Genomic DNA, 18541 nt, shown 5'->3' with positions numbered 1-18541 from the left:
CCGCTTTCTTCTAATTCTTCTCGATATTTAGATTAAATATTTATTTTTTTTTATAATATTAGTGGTCCATTCAGTAAGCATTTCTTCTTGGATTCAACTTAAAGGGTTTCTTTTTGTATTTTCACTTATATTTAAGTTGAAATGATAGGTTTTTCTTTATTATTGTAATTGCTTGAAAATTAAACACCTTACTTCCCTGTTGCTCTTTTTCTGCATTCAGAATAAAAGTTCCCTTTGAGTTTGCTCCTTTTCTCTTGTGCTTTTAAAAAGATTTATATCTTATTAAAAGTTCTATTTGGACCCTTGCTTGTTTCACCCTAAAATGAGCCTGTATTTTTTCCTTGTTCTTTTTTTTTTTTTTGTTTGTCACTTACTCTATTATTGTTTGAAGTCATACTCAAAATGTAGTTCTTCCGTGCTCTCTCGTAAATTTTACTCTTTGTTTGCTAATAATTTTTCTTGAATATCTTACTTTTCTTTCGGTTTTGGTGATTGTTATATCGAAAGTCCGAGTATTTATCCATTATTTCTAATTTAAAATGACCACCTTTTTTTTTTTCCTTATCCTTATGGTTTCACTTTCATTTTATTCCTACTGTCATCTGTTAGTTTTTCTGTCTGTTTTTGTTCTCGATTATTTAAGAGATGTGATTTTCACCCGTTGGTCATTTATCTGACCTTAACAACTTTCTATTATTATTATTATTATTATTATTATTATTATTATTATTATGCACGTTTTAGTATTTTGTCTTTAGATCTCCCAGTTTTTTTTGTATTTTGTTCCCTTTATCTGTATCAAAAAATAAAATAGCCATAGTGAGGCCATAGCATTACCAGCTTTGCTCGAGCTTTCATTTTTATTTCTAATAACATAGATGCCTGTCTTTACTACATAACAAGTGTGGTTGGCATTTCTTTCTGTGCGCCTTTTCAGAAATTTCTTAAGTTTCTCCCATAAATTTTGTTTCTTAGTTTTCCGTATTCGTCAAGAAAGGGATATACTTTTTCTTTCTGGAAAGAAAGGCTACAGGAAAAGTACACGTTCCTCCTTACCTGTCAGCCTAAACCTCTCTGTTTTGAAGTGATTTCATCGCGCCCCCGTAGCCCTTTTAAATCGTGCTTTGTCCCCGTGGTCATAAACTGTACCTCTAACCCAGTGGGAGGAGCCTTCGCCCTTCTCCACACACGATTTCTTTATGACTTTCGCGTGTTCGGGCACCCGACCTCCGAGGAAATCGCCGAAATTCTTTTACAGATTTGGGAGCCTTCACGCTTGGGCGGACACACACACACTTACGGGCGATTAGATGCGTGTTTCTTGTTCGACACTATTGTCAATATTTGTTTACTTATGTCTTCAGTAGCTCTTGGATATGTCTCGCCCTTCTGCAAAGGAATAGGCACTTTAGTAATTCAGGTGTCATCCTTTCAAGGACATTGGTTTGATGAATTTTTCTTAGAATATGGGTATTTGTACATGATTCGTTAATTTTTTTTTTTGTCTTAGATTTTTTCTAAGCCTGTTACTCATATGCGGTACTAATGAATGTAGTGAAATATTTATGTGGTTTTGCTCTGATATTTTTGTTCAGAGGAACTAAATTTCCAGTAAAGAAAATTGTTCAGTCAAGGTTTCTTTCTTTTTAATGTTTTTCTCCCTTTTCCCGATATCGAAATTGTTCGTGGAAATTTAGATACATATTTTATGTATTCCATTCTTCAAGCATACCAAAAATTTTACGATGAAACTTTTTTCATATATTAAACTCTCTCTCTCTCTCTCTCTCTCTCTCTCTCTCTCTCTCTCTCTCTCTCTCTCTCTCTCTCTCTCTCTCTCTCTCTCTCGTTCTTATATGTGTTTATACACACACAAACACACACACATATACACACACACACACACACACATATATATATATATATATATATATATATATATATATATATATATATATATATATATATTATATATATATACATATATATCATGATCAAGAAAATTATTCCTTATTAGTTTCACCAGGTGTTAAACAACAACAAGGACACATCAAAATTCCATTCCTTTTTATTGCTACTAACTAAATGGCAAGATACAAACATGTTCAGGAACAACTAATACTTCCGATTTATGTCTCGTTCATTTGGTAACTGGTTCTAGAAATCCTGGTTTTATATTCGTTTTGTTAACATACCTATCTATGTGAAAAAACAAAGGAAAGGAATTCTAAATTTTTCTGGTAAATACCTATAAGCTTTTGAAGTGAGGCTACTATCTTTTTGCTCTTAGTGCAAAAAACCAATAAATAGCACAATAACGAGACATTTTGTACGAGTATATATGTACGGATAACGGTACCTTTAAAACAGAATATTTTGCATACGACGATTTAACAGTAGATAGCAGGAACACGGAAGAGCTTCGCATTGAGCACCAGCTTGCTTTTGAGCAAAAGGCCCACTTTTCCGTAAACAGTGGCCAGACAGTCACGACAGAGGACTCCCTGACGTCATAATCCGACCTGAGGTTTACCTAAGCAGTAGGTGTTTTCTGGAAAGAAGTAGAACCATTATTCATTGGACACACTTCATGTGCATATATACACATATATATATGTACATATAAACACACACACATATTTAAATATATAGACGGCCGTGCATGTATGTTGCTAGAAAAGTTTCTTGTGTGAACCTTGCAAGACTAATAAAAATTACCACCGCCTAATGAACAGCGAGCTTTTAAATAGACACCGCTTACATCGTAACTCAGTGAATCACTGGAAACACCACCAAAGAAAAGAGAAATGCGTTTCCTGAATTTCAAGTTGACAAGCACTGCCAGATTTCAGATGCAGAACCCTACAGAAACAATGTAAATTAGGAAGGGCCTTAATATCTAGGAAACGCTAGGGTGCGAAGAAGGCAGAAGTTTAGGGTGTGACACAGTACTGGTGAGCCTGTTGCTTAGGTGTATAAAATGGCTAACATTGTGGAAGTTTTCTGCAAAGATATAGTATCCACGACTGAACAGTCAAAATACGAATGTTATGATGATCATTGCCATGTTATGCTCTCTGGAGCCGCCCACTATCAGAGGAAACCGTTGAATGGATATATATATATATATATATATATATATATATATATATATATATATATATATATATATATATATATATATATATATATAATATATATATGTATATATTATTATACATATATATAAATTATATATATATACATATATAATATATATATATATATATATATATATATTTGTATATTATATATATATATATATATATATATATATAAATATATATATATATATATATATATATTGTATATATATATAAATGTGTAGAGAGATAAAGAGAGAGAGAGAGAGAGAGAGAGAGAGAGAGAGAGAGAGAGAGAGAGAGAGAGAAAAGATATCATGAATGTATTTCTTGCTTCATATAGTTCTTTCTAGATCATCGGGAGTTCTTAGGTTTCAGTTTCATAGTGGAGGTACTTTTTAGTGAGTGTGTCTGGAATTGATAGGTGGTCTAAAGATCTAGGCAACAGTATTGACATATAAAAGTTAGTTTGCTTATTTTCGGGAAATGTGGTTATAATGGAATTTTATTTTATACCTGATCAATCTTTTTTATTCTTTGTTTTCTTAAGAAAAAATGGCATTTTGTGCCTAGGAATTCCATATAAATTTTCTTGGGTTGTTAGGGGCTTATCAAGGGGTTATAATGTTGATATGTTGAAAAATTGATTAAAAAGATATTCCTTGTTCTTCAATCACTTTATGATATTTAAATGTATATGTAATTATTTATATATTTACTTTAATCAGTCAGTTTTTATCACGAATGCAGAGTTCGGTCAAAAAGTGACCAAATCGTGGAAGCTCTCCCACGTAAGAAAAATCCCCAGGGGATTGCACCAACCTAGTTGTAGATCGAAGCCCTCCATGTAGGCAACGGACCAGTAACTAAGCGGACTTCGGATGGGACAGCCTGGGAAGTTTACGTGGTTCTGCAGTTAGGGCCATCAAAACGTGCGACAAAGAACACCGAATTTTTCACCATTTTCTTTAATAAGCGAAAGTGCCTTTCAAGTTGTTGGCAAGTGACGGACAATAGGAAGAATAGAAGCCACGTGATGACCCCCATCCACTCCTTCCCTTCTCTCCTCTCTCCTTCTGTTGCTTCCTGGCTTTATTCATTTTATCTCCACCCTCCTTTCTGTCATTTTCTGGAGGGGCGGGAGGCTGGGGCCGGCCCTGCTCTGGGGGTCAGCATGAGAGAATGACAAACTGACCCCTTCGAACTGTCCTCCTGTGGAAGCCAATCAGTCTTACACAATAAGATGATCCGATCCGACCTATTATGATTCGATCCATTTGGATTGTAAAGTTATTTCTATTTTTTTTTATTTCAAGTGGTTTAGGAGATGGATGAAGTGTCTGAAAAAAAAGAAGTAGGTGGAAGGCGGCTGGCTTCAAGAATTTTGTTTATATTGGTAACACGTTCACTTTTGAATTACATTGTCATTGCTTTTATTGTTGTTACAACTCTCCATACTTTGACTTTGAACAAAATGGAACTCAAAAAAATAAAGCTTCTGCATTTAAAACTCGGTAAGACCAAAATATGAGAATGAAAGTCCCAGACATACGTCAGTGCAACCCTCACCCCCGTCGGAATAAAAAAAATTCTTGTGCAAAACCACTGAAATGATTATTTTACATTTTTTCTTTTCGTAACATACTTCCAGTTGACAAACAATGTAATAATTTTTTTGTTTTCAATGCAAAAAAACTCAAATTAGCTGAAACCTGCCCTAATTTTTTCTTGGAGTGCATGTCCTTTAGGGTATGACTCGAGTTGTCAGAATCGCTTCAATAATGCGAAACTGTTTTCTACTTTTTTTTTTTACGAAAGATGTTCTTCCAGTTTTACTGTTTAGTGACGGTGTTTCTTACCTTATATAATTATCGATGTTGATAAGAGGTAAAAGTCTCTCTCTTATTAATACGATAAAATTGCCATGTTTATTCTTATAAGCAATAGATCATTACTTAAACCTCCTCCAGGGCTGAGCAATTGACAACCCAAACTTCTCTCTCTCTCTCTCTCTCTCTCTCTCTCTCTCTCTCTCTCTCTCTCTCTCAGAGAGAGCGAAAAAAGAGTGCGCGCGCAAATAATATTCCCATCCCTCCTAACATGCAATTACGTGTTGCTAATCATGAGGTCCATCCTTAGGTCACATTTTAATAATAAGTAAATAAACTTTTTGCCTAATCCTAGTAACCAACAAACGAACCGGAACAAAAGCGTAATATTGTTATAAGAGGTGAAGATACTCTGCTAGTTTGCTCGAGATGTGATGTGATGACATGTAGTGAATGATATGTTATTTGTGTGCATGTGTATATTTACGCTGAATAATTTTAGGATAAAATCATTGAGCAATATCGTTTCCTAACATTTTTCCACAAACTGGCAAAAAAAAAAAAATAACGGCATTTTTTTCTTAATTTCGGTGGTTCAGCGTTTAATTGATTCAGTTTACGCACTTCTTCCTAGAAATAATAGTAAATAGTAGTATATCTACCTTAGTAACTTGCCCGCACAAAAGGTGGAAATTGCGTATTTTTTCCTTGATGAAGGAAACTACAAAAGGCCTCTTTGTTGGCGGACTCACAAAGAAGCCGAGGTTGTTTATAGAATAATGATGTGGCATTCATCTTTTCATAAATCCCTCCCTACAAGAACCTTTTCCGCGCTGGCAAGGAGGCTGGCGGCCTGTGCCCCAAGAAGCACAGATAGACAGACAGACAGACTGGCAGACAGACATACAAGCAGCTGTTGTTTAGCCGTCGGTTGAATGAAGCGAAAGCAAGATCAAACACGGCATGTTTGCCTTGTACGTTGACCCCTAAAACATTGTGTTTAGGTTGTGTGCATTCCTCAGAGCAAAGAATAGAACCCACCCACCCCCCTCCCGTGTTAACATCACAAACACAGGCCAGTTGTAATGATTTAATGTTGCACTTTTGTTTCTTTTGTTCTCTGCTTAATGAATCGGCGTCCAGCGAAAGTGAGCCGTGATTACAAAATATACCGTTAAGGCGGGAAGGAAAGGTGTGGATAGGTGGTGATGGTGGTAGGGGGGTGGGGGTGGGGGGGGTTGTAAAGGCTGTGGGGTGTTATTGTTGTTTATGCTGCTCCCGATATGCTGCTGTTGTTTTGTCTGGAGAGGAGAACTGATGTATAATGTAATGATCTGTCGTTTCGTCCGGAAAACAGTATTAATGTGCATAACGTTATTCGTTGTTGTGATTTGTTCGCCTGGGAAGGAATTGATTTCCATTGTGCGTTTGTTGTTGCTGAGGTTTCATCTAGTGAAGAAACTGATTTATATTATATGCTGTTGTTTTTGCTGTTGCGTCAAGAGCAGAAAATTGTGAATTGTTCGACTATTTATCAATAATGTTCATTAGAAGAACATTACTATTTTACAGCAATGCCTCAACAGAAAATAAGTAATATACATTGTATTACGCGCTTTTGTTCCTCAATGAAAGAAATTCGTCACGTGTTTTAATATGCAGGAGTCGTGTTTATAAATTTGTCATAATTAAATGCAGATGCTTAGATTTTGTCTTATTATGTCTTCTTAAGACAGTAGGACTTTTGACGTAATGTGATATTGTGAGATTTGAAAATTGCAAAATGTTACAATCACCCTTTTTAGTCGCAGTTACTGCAGTATAGTTTCATTATGTTGAGCAACGTGCCCTATTTCTCTTTTGAGCATATTCATTACAGCGGATTGGAGTTTGTGGCCGGTATATTTTTTGAACAATGACTGTGTATTAGTGTATTAGCACTATTAATAAAAGTTAATTTCAAAGAAAAACGATTACTTTTGGCTTTTCCAGATGGGATGTTACCTGAGAAACGTGTCTTCACGTTGAATACCATGTCTGTTTTACCCTTTGTCTTGGTTGAAGAAAATGAGGGGAGTCCTTTCATTGGTTGAATTTTGAATGCGTGTGTGAATTACGTGTTTGTGTGCAAGAATGGTAATGTATCACGTTTCATTTCTGGGGATTGAAAGATTCTTTCGTGTGGCAAATAAAAGGAAGCTTAATGAGTAGGCACAAGAAGTGTTTTTGAAATGTCTTCTTAAAAAATATTTCGGTAATCGTTCTCCATTATTTGAGCAGCTCTCTATGATTAGGATAAAAAGAAAACACTTTACTACTTTCTTAAAACAAGACAGTAAAATCCCGCCATGAAATTAAAACTTGTCATTTGAATACGACGCGTAAAAAAACATTAACTGAGAACAAATTTACTTTTATGATGAAAACACTAGGCAGCCGCAACGGATATTTACAATTATGGATTGAATCCCCTACTGTCTTCAAGAAGCAGGTCTTTTTTGTTGCTTCAAGGTCAGGCCATTTTTTCCTTTCGTATTCCTTATATCTTTAAGGTCTAATGATTGGGTCATAACAAAATTGCAGTTCCGAATTCTCCATGGAAGCTTTGTACCGAAGACCATTGAATTTATGTTTCAGAGCATGCATAAAAATTATGTATATATGTATATATGTATATATATATATATATATATATATATATATATATATATATATATATATATATATATATATATATATATATAACAAAAAGACTACAATGTACAGGCATTCATGTTCCATTTCCTTAGGTCAAATGATGTTGCAAAAAACAGTGGCGTTGTGTGTGTGTGTATATATATATATATATATATATATATATATATATATATATATATATATTTATATATATATATATTTATATATATATATATATATATATATATATATATATATATATATATATTATACACATTAATTTTTAACAATATCAGTGATAGGTAAGGACATTAAATTGACCTTCACACAAAGACCTCTGTATTTGCAGCATCATATGACCGAAGGAAATGGAACAAGAATGTTTCTGCATGGAATGGACATTTTAGTCTGTACATACGTTGACACTTGTTCATTGAATTGCATTTCACCTGCCTTGTAACCATTTTAAGTACATACTGGTTACTCGCTCTTTGATTTGCGGATATACGCCGTATCGGGATATTACATTTTCAAATGCTACGCATAGTGATAAAGTAAGGTTTCAAGAACACTACATTGATGCATTTGAGTTAAACAGGGTATAATATAATTTCTAGCTTCGTTGATACTGTTATTAATGTTATGAGACTGTATACCAGTAATGAGAAAGGCCATTTGATACGCATGGTGTACGGAAGCGTACTAAAAGAGTTTAAAGTTTTGTTTATTCTCTGAAAAAGTCGCCAGAGTGTTGTGCTCGGAAATAATTTCGAATGCTGGATGTTAAAGGCTTACGTCCTAAGACATTCCAGATAATAGTGTACGGTATTTACTCTTTGTTTTCATTGTGTCACCATAAGTTTCACGCATTTACTTTTATGGTAAACATTTTGCCAAAAGGGAAATTTTTCTATTATGTACCAAGGCCAAATGAAGCTTGGATAATGGTCTACCTAATGACCTCCACTTAATACGGTAACTTTGTCCTATTCTTGCGTTGTGAAAGCTGTGAAAATTCAGGTATGAATATTAATATTTCATTGAACAATCACCACCAGGTAAATTGCAACAATACTCAGGCATTGGCCCAGTGTAATACATAGTAGGAACTATTCTTAACAGAAAAAAGTGAAGAGACTTAATTTTTCCCTAAAAGTTGAATTCACACTTAAAAAGGACATTATTTTGCAATACACAAAGATTACTTAATTATGACTAATATAAATGAATGTACATGCATTTATGTATGTATGCATGTATGTAAAACAACCAAGTTTTTTTTGTAAAGAAAAAAAAAAGATGAATGTGCGTATCACTGAATTACTAATTATCGTATTATTGGATAATTAATTGTTTCAAAAAAGTCACAAGAAATACTCTAAAGGTTATGGCATGACTTCACTTCTTAAAGAAAAGAGGTAAAAATCAATTTCTCTATTCTGTTGCCACGAAGCCAGTGTAAATAATAAGCGGAAACGTATTTCAGTTCACCATACTCATTCGTGAGCTCCCATTTGACAATTGTCGCAGGCTACTAACTGAACGGCAATTCATATGTACTCTCGGCGTAACCGCCACCTGTTTTGCTACCAGCATCGTCACAATAGGCACTGAAACGCTGGATCACAGACAGTCGCTTAGAAACCCGATCGGCGGAGTGGCTTAAAGGCTTAGGTTTGTTCGCAAATCCCCTTCCAGCACTTGTCTGTCGCTGAGAGGAAGTTGGGGGAAACCACGCTGCCGATTTCTCTTGATTGCGTTTTCGGTTTGGTTTAGATTAGTAGATATTTTTTCATAAATCTTTAAGCCATTAGTTGGACATTCCGTGATTCATGGTTTTAGAAATGAATTTGGCGGTAAGTTAACTTCTTATAGTTGTTTGCGCAGTGATCCGACAGGTTATTATTCATTTAATGGTGACAAATGAGAGGACAACCAAGCAGACAGACCTGAAAGTAAATCCAGGGATGGGTTTACACTCACCTACAATTAAGTTTTTTTATTTACCGCATAACAGTTGGCTTTTTCTCATTTTAAAGCACCAGTATTTACATGGTTAATTATCACACTGGTAATCATAATTTTCTCAGTTATCTTGTCTTTTAACGTTCATTCATTCATGGTTCAAACACCCTCTCTCTCTCTCTCTCTCTCTCTCTCTCTCTCTCTCTCTCTCTCTCTCTCTCTCTCTCTCTCTCTCTCTCTCTCAATTAATAATTTCTTTGCTGAGAAGGGTACAGTTCTCCTTGCTATCGTTCTAACTAGTATTTTCCTTTTTTTCTATTTAGAATGAAAGAATGATTTCAGGCTGCGGAATGCCCTGCCTTCCTCTGTGTTCCCTTTTCCCCTGATGTCTCTTCCATCTTCAGTAGGTGCCAATCTTTTACTGCCTTATCCCAGTCAGTTTTTATTTTCCTGGTTCATTTTAAACGTCCGTCAGCTCTTCAGTTGTCTTTCTGCGGAGGATGCTTCGCTGTTGGTGAGCGCATGCCTATTTTTGCAGTTCTTTATTTACTGAAACAGATGTGAAGTTAACGTGGCTTTATTTAAGCAAGCAAGTGTAAATATGCCCTTGTTTCTCTTGCTATGATGAGACATATTAATGATTGCCACGTCTCTATGTACTACATGTTTCTAATATATCTAACTCGTTCAAGTTAGCCTTGATTTCGGTTTTGTTATTACGTTATGTTGTTGTTTGCAAACATATTTTTGCCGGTCGATCGCCTTTTAAAAGCCTCCCGGAGAGAGAGAGAGAGAGAGAGAGAGAGAGAGATCTCGAACACATAGTGCAAGATTTCCACCGGCATCCCTCCCTCACCCATCTCTCCCTCCTCGCATCCATTGTAACACTCTTCACCCGCCCCCCGTTTTACCCCTTCCCAGAAGCCCCTGGGTGTTCTCCCATCCCTTTCCTCCTAGATAACCCGTGCGAGAGAGCAGAGAGCTTGAGAGCGCCGACTGACAAAGTAAAAAGTTGACGTATGCACCTTCGATTGTGAGAGTCTGAATAAAAAGTGATGGCGACCACAATGGTCTCCTGATGTGGCAGGTCGGTCTTTCTTTTTTTCTCTTTACTTTTTTGTCTTTTTCATTTCTTTTTGTCTCGATTTTTCGTTCAAAAAGGAAGAAGAGCTTTTCTTTCTATGTCTTTCACGGTTGATGTTGTCCCGTCTATTCACTCTTCTTCCTCTCTCACCCGCCTATTTTGCCCGTTCCTTTTATTCGTAAATATACGAGAAGACGTTCGTTGGCATTGCTAAGATTTCTCTCGGTTTCATTTCTTTTCTGTTATCGCTATTTTTTTTTTTTTCCAGTGAGGATGTGAGTGTCGGATTTTGTGTGTGTGTGTGTTTGTGTGTGTGTGTGTGTGTGTGTGTTTGTGTGTGTTTGGGGGGTTGGATTTTAAGAGAGGGTTAGTTTCTGGTGTTGATCCACGTTGGACGAATTGTGGAGCCGGAGGTGTGGGACTCAAAGTGGGGTTAGTAGCAAGTTCAGCCAAAGTTAGTTTCTGACAACTTTTTTTCCTTCTTTTACCCAAGTTAAGTCATGGTGAGACGGCCTTTATTTTATCCGTTTTTATCTTTATCGTGTATTTTTCGTTACACTAGTTTGGCATTTGATAACCGGTTAAAGAGAGAGGAACTCCGTTGTTCCTTATGGCTCTCTTTCTGGTGTTTGGTCAGGAAAATGTTTCCTCTTTCAGCGTCGTATTTCATTTTGTGTTCATGCAGAGTCCCAGATTCTTTTACTCACATGTTCTTTGATATCTTTTATTGGTAAAATGAATGTATTGGTTCTCTGTTTTATATTAGATTGAACTAGATTTTTTCGTGAGTAGATTGGCTTTACTGAGACTTTTTGAGACGAGATCGCAATTTTTCTAAAGTTTAGTCACAAATATCAACATTTATTTAAAGTATATATGGTTATCCAAGATTTTATAGCATTATGTGTACTAACCAGGCCCTGAATTTGATTATAGTGTTGTGGAATTGTGAACCATAATATAAACTACGGAATTTCTAGTTCGTTTTAGTTCTGCTGTTTCAAGTAATTGGTCACTCGGAAAAACTAGGTACTAAGGAAATGGGAAACTACATTTTTTGAGCAGCTTCATCAGACGTTATGCAATTTTGGGTGATGGGTAAAAACAATTAATTTAGATTGCTTGGAAAATGAAGCGATAGGTTTTTTATTAGGTATATTTCATATCCTTATTTCCATCAATATATGTGCTTTCAGAAAGTAAGCTTGGGAAAAAAAAGGTCTTCCTAAATGATGTAACGCCAGAAAGTTTTAGAAGTTGAGATTGTAGTTGCTGCAGTTTATTTTACAAATTACATGTTCAAATAATTTAGTTCAGAGCTTATAAGTGATAACTTGCCTTTTATAAGAAAGTAATTCAGATGATTAGCTTCCAAGGTTAGAGGTTGAAACTAAGGTCAGAAGTTGAAACTGATGTCGGAGGTCGACACTAAATGTTTGTTCATTTTATTTTGTCAAATTTCGGGTTTGATTTGCACCGCGTTTACTCAGTAAAGCTATGTTTTGTTTCTATTAAATTTTTCGTTTCGTGAATTAATAATCCATAAAGCGTTTCATTTAAGTCTGGCAAAATACATCATTTTTATGCATTCCCTGTGAAAGATAGTAAGCCAATACTTAATATATTTTCGATGTAATTTTTATTATATAGTTGCAACATTAGAATATAATTTAATAATTTTTAAATAAATGGTTCTACAATGTGCCTACAGTTCATATATCAAAAACTTTAATTACAGAACATGATCGTATACTCATGGCGCTATCAAAGAAAACTGAATATTGAGAGAGATTCTAACCTCTGTAAGTAATGATTTTTTAAAATTTAAATCTTTTACAAAAAAAAAAAATTATACCAAATCATTTATTTAGAAAGATTAATTATTTGAGGTTAAGCAGCAAAGAGACCAGCGGTGTATGGGTGTATGTTTGTTGAATGAAGGGCTTGTGGAAGGTACCACTAACGTTTATGGCTATCCCCACCTTTCTCACCTGCTTTTTTGTTGAAATGCGACGTATCAAAGGATGTGCAGCAGCTCTGCAGAGTAAGGTAACACAATTCAGATAAAAGCAGCCTTGACGTAATTAGATCCAAGCAGTGTGGAAGTAACGAAATCCGAAGGTATTAGTGATAAGGAGATAACGGAGTTATTAAGTAATCTTCAAAGAAGTCCTGTTTTGGAGATTTTAATAGGTATTTCTCCGCTCTAAATCCGCTCCATTCAGTATATCGTCCCCAAATGATCAGAGTGTTATGGGGATTTTTGTGGCTGTTGCGGCATATTTAGTTTCACAGTTAGTGGCCTTATGCCGGGTGATGACCATATAACCAGCGCTCCCTAACGCAGGCGATTTCGTAGCCTTTGCCTCGCCAAAGTTTTTGTTAGAGCACAAAAATTTTAAGGTTTTATATTTTATTTATCTTATTTCATTTATTTTCTCATTCCCTTATTTATTTGTTTATTCACTTGAGCTCTATTGTTATCTTTATTTTTTTTTTTACTTAACGGCATTTATTATGGGGAAGCGTTCTAGACTACTTCAAAATCCTTTGACCTTCGACATGAATGTGTAATCAATATGAATAATTGTAAAATCTGATTTTTTATGGTTGTTTCTTAAAGTTGGTCGTGAAACTTATTGTTCAGTATATCCTCCTTCAAAATGATCACTTTAAAATATGAAGATATTAATGTAGTTGTCTTTTCGTGCAGGATGGTTAAATATCATTGAAATCTTACATGAATCCTGGATTGTTATTCTTGCTGTCGGCACCGCTAAGTACGGTTTAAAGGGTTTACTCCAAGTATAGCGTTGTCTGAATAACGTGTTTTCAGATGACTCGGTGGCAAACACACCGGCCTTGCATTAGCCAGCCATTGTAATGTTAAGCAGCTGACTTGTCTGTACCCATATATTCACCCATTTCTTTAGAAATCTGAAAGCTTCTTTTCTTCTTTTGCAGGCGTTCGAAGTTTTCTGTAAAATTATCGCGGCATAAAATATTACTGAGAAAGAGTACAGGTGAACTTTTGTATCATGTAACTGATATTTACGAAGACGAATTTCAGAAGTTTATCGATTAGTGAAGTAAAAGCAAACTGACTTTGTCTAGGTTAGAAAATTGTGAGTAATAAATTTCTATAAAATTTGCTTTTATTAGAATGTTGAGAAGTTTAATATGGTGATCATGGATTACCTTGCAGATAGGAAGATATGCATTGCAGCTAGAGAATAAACCCGTATCTCAAAATAGAGATGTTACTCTCATTTTTCCTTATTTTCTGTGTATATTATTTTTTATATTGATCAGAGTCTAATGTATGAAACTCTTAGGCCACCAGGTCTGGCTAATTTTAGTAACTGCCTCAAACATCCTTCTTTCTGCTAGAAAAGAAATTGAAGGAGGAGTATTTATGTAATATACACCAAAATTACATAAGGCTAATAATACAGAAAATTGAAGAAATTTAGAAGCATAGCATTTGAAATATTCTTTATAATTTATTGTACAGTTTTGATGCCCTGTGCAGAGACGTTTCATGTAATAACAGAAATAGTGCAGAAATAAAACTGGTATTAATTTCGAAGAATGTATTTCTTATTTGAGTGTTCAGTTTCTTGATTGCTATATTATTTGTATAGCAGACTGTATGGCTAAATATTGCTTAATTACTTGCATGAAGTACTATTTTAATTTTTACATTTCGTTTAGTAAACCTGGTGGAAGACGCTAATCGCACTATGTAGGAAGGCGGTGTTAATTATTATTATTATTATTATTATTATTATTATTATTATTATTATTATTATTATTATTATTATTATTTCAGAAGATGAAACCTATTCACATGGAACAAGCACACAGGGGCCATTGACTTGAAATTCAGGCTTCCAAAGAATGTTAGTTTCAACCTCCCACCGCAGACCCAACACTGCCGCAGTAACTGATCATGATACAGCTGATTTTGAGACGATGGTAATGAATTTGTCCTTTGAAAGTAGCCAGAAGTCTAGAAATAAACTTGAATTTTTCTGCCAGTGATCGTCATCCATACCTCGGCATTTATTGAATGGGACTTGGTATTTTCAAAGAAAATAAATTATGGTCCAAGGATTTGATTTATTGGTTTACGTAAACTGACGTCAACCTACAACTACGCTCATTGACGCCTGGCCGGGTCCAAGAAAAAAATGGATGAAGTAATCAGAAATTTTCCTGATTCTAAATGAATTTCCAGATTTGCCCCCATCCATCCATATAACATTATTGAAGTATTGCAATATGATTGTTATGATGGTGACGTAGAGTGCTTTATTAGGCTTGCCGGTAAGTGTCTTCTAATACGTTAGTTAGACGGCATATTCAGGCGAGTGTTTTTTTTTTTATTTGCAACCCAGAGAGCGATAAAGATCGATTTCCGATATCCGAAGCTCAAAATTTAACCTTAGACATTGTCGGACGGAAAAACGCTGTAGGACGTCTTAGTTATCGTAATTTCCCTCTCCTTCGGAGTACTCTATTCAAATCTCACCTTCGGTCTTGCAGATAAGGAAGTTTTGTGATCTTGTAGCATCCCCAACACAGCGTGATGCCATTATGTGCTTAGAAAAATTCATGTCAAACAAGCAGTACATTCTCATTTCTTTCTAACATCACCATTTATGTTACATTAAGGATTTTAAGTAAATTCAGTATTTTTATAAATTTTGAAAAATTGATTTTCTGTTTTTATTTCTTTGTTTTTAGAACTTTATCACTTTTCTTTGACATTATCGTACGATGTGTGATTTCAAGAAGCATTAGGATCATGATACGTGACATTTTTGTGATATTCCGGTAGTGTCGCTCAAAATATTTTTTAACGATACCATTTTGATATTGTCTCTTTTTAATTTATCGTTTGTACCATTAGAATAGGCCTGGAAACTTTCTGTATTTATAAAATCCTGACTAAGAAAAATAGACAAAACTTTGAAATAATTACTTTATACTGCATGCGATTTAATGTTTAAGGATACTTATCCTCGGACAAACACACAACCATCCATACATGCATACATACATGCATACATACAAACATACATGCATATATACACATATATTATGTAATATATATATATATATATATATACATATATATATATATATATATATATATATATATATATATATATATTACACAACTTTGAAATAATCACTTTATACTGCATGAGATTTAATTATTTGGGATTCTTATCCTCTGACAAACACATCCATCCATTTACATACATACATACATAAAAAAACAAAACATACATACATACATACATACATATATATATATATATATATATATATATATATATATATATATATATATATATATATATATATATCTACAGACACATCATCTTTCCTTCAGCCTTTCTTTCCTTCCTAAGATTCCCTGTTTTACTCCCACGGGGTGACGCTAGAATGTGTTAGACTCAACTAACCCTTAAGTACCCTTAAAGTAAATAATTTTTTAGTTTTGTGGGGCCGGATAATTGAGGCTGAAAAATAGTCATTGCTTTCGTGAAGCCTATCATAATGGTCACAGCCCATTTTATTGCATATCCCATTCAATTCTGGTTTTTGGAAAAATTGGAAGTAGGTCGAGGTGGAGAGAAATTTTCGTACATAACTTTGTTAAAGTTTTAAGGCAGCTCTTCAGCATTTGAAAAGTAATGTATTGTAAACAGTAACAAGATATCCTGGTTACTATGTATGTGCAAAATGTATATCTAATTATGTTCATACCTTATTACCTGGTGTTCATACATATCCCCGATTCAGCAATTAAATTATGAATGTGGCAATGACTGTTGTGCTATATTATTTATCTGGAGGCCAGCTTTTGTCAGGGGAGACAGCTCAGTATTTTCATGCTTCTCGAGTATATTGGTTCAGTGCATCACAGTCTGCTAGTCGTTTCATGCGAGGCTAAAATTTCAGTTTAATGTGTGTTTCCTTGCAATGTAGTGTAAGCCCTTTGTTGGCCGACTCGGTTGAGCTTCCAACTGTTACTCGATGGGCGGGTTCAATTCCCGCAGCCGGCTGATGAAAAGTTAGAGATTTATTTCTGGTGATAGAAATTCATTTCTCGCTATAATAATGTTTCGGATTCCACAATAAGCTGTAGGTCCCCGTTGCTAAGTAACCAATTGGTTCTTAGCCAAAAAATAAAATCTAATCTTCAGCAGCCCTAGGAGGCTGTTAATCAGCTCAGTGACTAAAACTAAGGTATGCTAAGTTCAAGAAACTGTGTCGTATAATATTGTCTAGGTGCTGTGTCTGTATTTTATTGCAGTTTCCGGAAGGATTTTTGTAATCATAACTGATAGATACTGTCTTTTCATAGAGACGGCTCTCAACAATTTGGTGTTATTTGTCATTTTAAGGTGGAAGCCGTTGCCAGTCTTTTAAAATTGATTTGAAAAGGCCCCAGAAGTAAAAAATAAATTATTTTAACAAATCGTATTGCAAGTAAAACTTTTCACTCTTTCTTTATCTTGTGAGTGAGCTATATTCCAGTCACCTTGCATTATTAGATGTAAAGTCTCTATAGTTCAGTGTATGTGCGTTTGGGAGGGGCGTGGGGGGCGGGTAGAGTTTCTATTTGCATCTGTATTCCTCGTCGTATCATTGCACCTTTCTACTCTGTAAGGAACTCGAATACTCAAAGGAAGACCTTTTGTATTTGAAGTTTCTTACGTAAAATTTGCTGCAGTATTATTCTTTTGGAATATAGAATGAAAAGAATAGCCTTGTTTTGATTACTTCAGCAAGCTTGTCCATTGATAACGTTGTTATTTGTTGGACTGTGTTTTTGGTATGTCTCTTGAACTAACCTTGATAATATTTTCATGTTATTTTCATATCCTTAAATTATGTTATTTCAACATACTTATTGAAAAACATACTTGTATGTTTTTTCCCATCCCTCATTTAGCATAGCACATGTATATCTTATTTGAAATGAATTAAAGCGACCCGTACATCTGACAGCACCAGTTCTGCAAAGGGATGATGTATAAAAAAAAAACCCTTATTCTTAACAGTGACACTGGCACCGCTGACGATTGCCATTTCAAGTGCAACCCCATTCTTTATGTGATGTATGAAATACGTCTGTGACGGTTTCTCTTGATGTATGTTCATGAGTCAGCTTTGGAATTTAACTTGGGGGAATTTTGTCGTGGGTTTGCTTTTGTTACCTCCATGGTCCCCTTGGCGTTGTCAGTCTTATTTCTTTGAATATTACTTCTATTTGGCATTGGTATTCATTTCATTTGTTTTGGGATTTTTGCTAAACACACACACACAATAATATATATATATATATATATATATATATATATATATATAATGTGTGTATGTGTGTGTGTGTGTGTGTGTATATATATATATATATATATATATATATATATATATATATATATATGTATATATATATATATATATATATAAAATCTTATTTCTTTTAATATTGGTATTCATTACATTTGTTTAGGGATTTTTCTGTCTAAAAATTATATATATATATATATATATATATATATATATATATACTGTATATAAAAATATATGTGTTTGTGTGTATATATATATGTATATATATTTATATATATATAACCTTATTTCTTTTAATATTGGTATTCGTTACATTTGTTTAGGATTTTTCTGCCTATATATATATATATATATATATATATATATATATATATATATATATATATATATATATGTATATATGTTATGTGTTTATATATATACAGTATATATATGTATATATATATAATATATATATATATCTTATTTATTGCATATTACTTCTGTTTGAT

The sequence above is a fragment of the Macrobrachium rosenbergii genome, chromosome 51 (genome assembly GCF_040412425.1).
Source record: "Macrobrachium rosenbergii isolate ZJJX-2024 chromosome 51, ASM4041242v1, whole genome shotgun sequence".
Taxonomy (NCBI): domain Eukaryota; kingdom Metazoa; phylum Arthropoda; class Malacostraca; order Decapoda; family Palaemonidae; genus Macrobrachium; species Macrobrachium rosenbergii.
Note: the sequence above shows the minus strand (reverse complement) of the source record.